This window comes from Pinus tabuliformis, chromosome X, assembly GCF_031772625.1.
Source record: "Pinus tabuliformis cultivar Carrire ecotype Pingquan chromosome X, CPIR1, whole genome shotgun sequence".
Classification (NCBI taxonomy): Eukaryota; Viridiplantae; Streptophyta; class Pinopsida; order Pinales; family Pinaceae; genus Pinus; species Pinus tabuliformis.
The window spans coordinates 225,740,559-225,745,384 of NC_142308.1; positions in this window are offsets into that span (position 1 = coordinate 225,740,559).

Consider the following 4,826-nt stretch of genomic DNA (forward strand, 5'->3'; position numbering starts at 1 on the left):
TTATACCACAGAGTGGTATCAAAGCATGGTTCACACCTTCGACTGGATGGGTAGTGTGTGTTGGTCATGCATTCATGTCAGTTGCACGTTTGTTAAGCATCCTTGTGGTCTATATTATTTTTTCATATGCATGGTGTTGGTCATGGTTGTAGTGATGTCGCCATGTGAAAGAGCGTGTTGTTATTATGAAGTGTGTCATCATGAGTTTATGATTGGTTACATGTTTTTTATTCTTGTGTATTGTCTGTGTACATTGGTATGGTTGTTGTTGTCATCCAGGAGGTCATGGTATGTGTAGTTGATATGACCATCCATTGATGACTGGACTCTATCTAAAATGATGTTTATGTGTTGATAAACCTATTTTTTATATGTTTATATGTTGTTATCATTATGTTATACATGTATTACGCTGATTATATATGTAGACTACAAAGATTCTCCCTATGAATCGGATGAGAAACATGGTGTTGGGCACTCTTCTAATTTAGCAGACACATTGAGAAGCTTGAAGGAAGAAATAAGGAGTTGTAAGGAGGACAATGATGTAATCATACATGCATAAGAGAAACAAGTAAAGGTTAATACAATACTCCTTCAGACTTTGTCAGAATTGCAGCAAGAGGGGCCACTTCATATCAGCCATGGGTAGGAGGACAGAACTAATGGGGCATATGTTAGCACGTCTCATGGTGGCCACATGTTGGATAGATATGACATAGTGAGAGATGGCAGGCTATTGGATACTCTGGATAGGAGAGGTGATGGACACATGTACTACTATAGTTCTTGTTCTGATAGGCATTGTGATGGTTGTCGTTATCATCCTTACAGGAGGAGTGACAGGGGATACTTTCCAGATGCATTTAAGAAAGAATAGCTGCCTACTTTTGATGGCGATTTGAAGAAGCTGGAAGATGCAAAGGCTTGGACACTTGGGATGAGGAAGTTATTTGGGTTTCATAACTACACATATAATATGAAGGCTAGAGTAGCTATCTTTAGCCTGAGAGGTAAAGAAGATATTTGATGGGTAGATGTGAAGCGGGTTAGATACACTAGAAAAAGGACTTCAGTTGCCATGAGTTTAAGAGGCTTTTCAAGAAGAGGTACTTGTCATAAAGGTACTACGATGGTAACGCCAAAGAATTATATGAGGTAAATATGGGATCAATGATAGATGAAGAGTACACGACTAATTTCTTGGAGCTATTGAGGTATGTACCGTATCTTAAAGATGAGAAAGCTAAAGTTTAATGGTTTGTCAGTAGTTTTCCATTAGCATTTAGAGATTAGATTGAGTATGATGAGCCTCGGTCACTTAACGGAGTTATTGGGAAATTGAAGCATTGTTATGAGTAGTCGAAGTGTAAGAATGAATCTATGCAAGGATGGAAAGGGAAATATAAAAGTAAAGGTAAATGACAGCTTAAAAGAACAAGGCCTCTGAATGTAGAAAATGTGGCACCACAAAAGAAGTTCAATGCAGCTAGATAGGGACATGGGTCACAACAACAGAATATAATCGGTGATGGTACTGGATGGTTGGAGTGTTGGACATGCAATGTGGAACACCTTAAGAGATATTATCAACATAATCAGGGTGGTAGGCCTCAGATATATAGTTCATAGGAGGCACAGACTATAAGGGATGTTGGTCAGAGCGTTCCTCGTATTTATGCACCAATTGATACAAGGAAAAGAGTTCATCATTTGGTAAGAGCTTGTGCATTTGAGTTGAATGGTATGTCTACATCAACACACTTGAATGTATTTTCGTTGGAATCATATAGTATAGTATTGGGTATGGACTGGCTATACCACCATAAGACCAAGGTGGATTTTTATGAAAAATCCATTGAGTGCTTGGATGATGATGGAGAATCAAGAGTCTTACAGGGACAGAAGAAAGACACATCAGCTAGAATGGTGATAGTTATGCAGGTGAAGTGTAGTCGCAGAAAAGGGTGTGTGCTATCTGTAGTGAATATTTCCAGTGACAAAGGTAAGGAATTTGAAGATGCAGATGTTTTTAGTAGGTACCTAGTTCTACAACAGTTTTAGGAAGTGTTTCCCGTAGAGATTTCAGAGTTTCCACCTCACAGGGAAGAAATTTTTTCTGTTGAGTTGGTACCAGGGACAACACCAACATCAAAAGCACCATACAGGATGAACACTCTAAAGTTGGTAGAGTTGAAGTTGTAGTTAAAGGAAATGCTTGACAAGGGATACATTAGGCCAAGTGTATCACCTTGGGGCGCATCGATATTATTTGTAAAGAGTAAGGATGGTACTCTTAGGATATGCATAAATTACAAGTAGCTAAACAAAATGACCATCAAGAATAGGTATCTGTTCTTGAGGATTGGTGACTTAATTATAGAGTTTAGGCTTCTGTGATCCATAACAAGTTTGTGAGAGATTTTTCGGCGAAAATCACATGCGATACCATTTGTCGACGCGTTTCGAACCAACTAGTGTGGTTCATCGTCAGGACAAGTTGAAGAAACAGATCCAGCTTAGCAAGCTAAATAGTCTGAGCAAAGCCTCCAACGGCTATGGTGGCGTTAATATGTTTAATAATAATGATTTTATTAATAATAATATTAATAATTATAATAATAATACTTATAATAATAATAATAACATTAATAACTATAATAATAGTAATATGAATTATTATAATAACAATGTTAATAAGTATAATAATAATCTGAATAATAATAATGACATTACTAATTATAATAGTAATAGCAATATTTATTGTAATAATAATATTAATAATAATAATAACAATAATATTATTTATAATAATAATAAATTCAATAATAATAATAATAATAAGAACTGGATGGACAAGATTGACACAAACATCTCTAACATGAAAAATAATAAGAATAAGAGGACTTCTGGTATTAATAATCTTCTCCCTTCTTCTCTTTCTAGTAACAGGGTTGTTAATCTTTCCAGTTTTGATTTTCCCCCTTCTGTTTTTAAAGTTCTGGGCAAAGGATTAAATTTTGCCTTAGCCCCTAGGAAAATCCCCGTGGAGGATATTATTTGTGATATTGAGTTTGGGATCAGAGGTTTACCTGATAGGATCAAGGATACTATTAGGCAGGATTGTGCAGTTACCTTGAGAAAGGCTAGGCCGCCTAAGAGCAACCTTAGCAAGGAAGAAGCTCTAGCTCTCAGATCCTTGAACCAGAACAAAGATATCATTGTTCTTAAGGCAGACAAGGGTGGTGCTGCCGTCATTCTTAATAGGGTTGATTACCGTAGCAAGATGTTGGATCATCTTCATAATAGTGGTAGCTACAAAAAGCTTCCCAAAAATCCTTTGAAGAAGGTTGCTAGGAATGTGGCTTTGGCCATTAAATCCATTAGCTCAATGAGTTCCTTGCACCATAAACTCATTGAAAGCAACCCTATTACTCCTAGAATCTATGGTCTCCCCAAGATTCACGAGGAAGGGTCCCCCTTAAGGCCCATCGTCAACACCATTGGAGGTCCTACCTACCTTCTTGCGAAGTTCCTTGCGTTAAAGCTTAAGCCCTTAGTTGGTCGTTCGGAGTCCTTTGTAAAAGACTCTGCTTCCTTTATTGAGGAACTCAAGGACATTAAGCTTGAGCCTGGGGACATTCTTGTTAGTTTTGATGTTGTCTCCCTTTTCACTTGCATCCCTATTAATGAGGCCATGGAGGTGATAAACCGCCTAACAGATCCTGACACGGCCAGGTTAGTTGAGATCTGTCTCACTTCCACCTTCTTCAGTTTTGAGGGAGAGTTCTTCGAACAAACCTGTGGGGTTGCGATGGGTTCACCCCTTTCCCCTGTTGTTGCTAATCTGTTTATGGAAGATTTTGAGTCCAAGGCTCTTAACTTTGCCCGGCTCTTGCCAAAGCTATGGAAAAGGTATGTGGATGACACCAATGCCATCTGGTCTCATGGCCAGGATGAGCTTGATCTCTTCTTTGATCATCTCAACAATCAATCCTCAGCCATTAAGTTCACTAAGGAGCAGGAAGTTGATGGATGCCTTCCATTCCTTGATATTCTTATTTCTAAGAATAGTGATGGTTCCCTCGCCCATCAAGTTTTTCGGAAGAAAACTCATACGGAGCAGTATCTTCATGCCAGTTCCCACCATTTCCCGGCTCAAAAGATGGGTGTTCTCAATACCCTTGCTACTCGGGCCCTAAGGATCTCGGACAAGAAGAGCTTTGAGAAAGAAAAATCCCATCTACTTGATGTCTTTGTTGAGAATGGTTATAGTAGATACATGGGTCAGAGGGCTTTCCTTAAAGCTTCCAAGAATTCTCTGACCAAAAGGGAACCGAAAGAACGAATTCCAGGTGTCCATCTTCCGTATGTTCAGGGGACCACTGATAGAATTGGAAGGATTCTCTGGAAGCATAGTATCCCTATGACCTTTAGGCCCCTGAACACCATTAGTATGTCCCTCAGATCAGTGAAGGATCCTATCGACCCTAAGGATATGAAAGGTGTTTATATGATCCCTTGTTCCTGTGGGACACCCTATATTGGGGAGACTGGTCGCTCCATTAATCAAAGGATTAGCGAGCACGCAGCGGACCTTAAGCATAGGAGAGCTAAGTCTTCCACTTTAGCTAAACATGCTGAGAAAACCAATCATCATGTTTGTATTGAGGAGGCTAGTGTTATTGCTAGGGTTTCGCATTTCCATCATCGAAAATTTAGGGAAGCGCTTGAGATTGAAAAGAGGCCAAGCAATCTCAATAGAGAGGATGGCTGGAAAATCAGTAGGTGTTGGGTCCCAGCACTCTCTTCCTAATCGTTTTTTC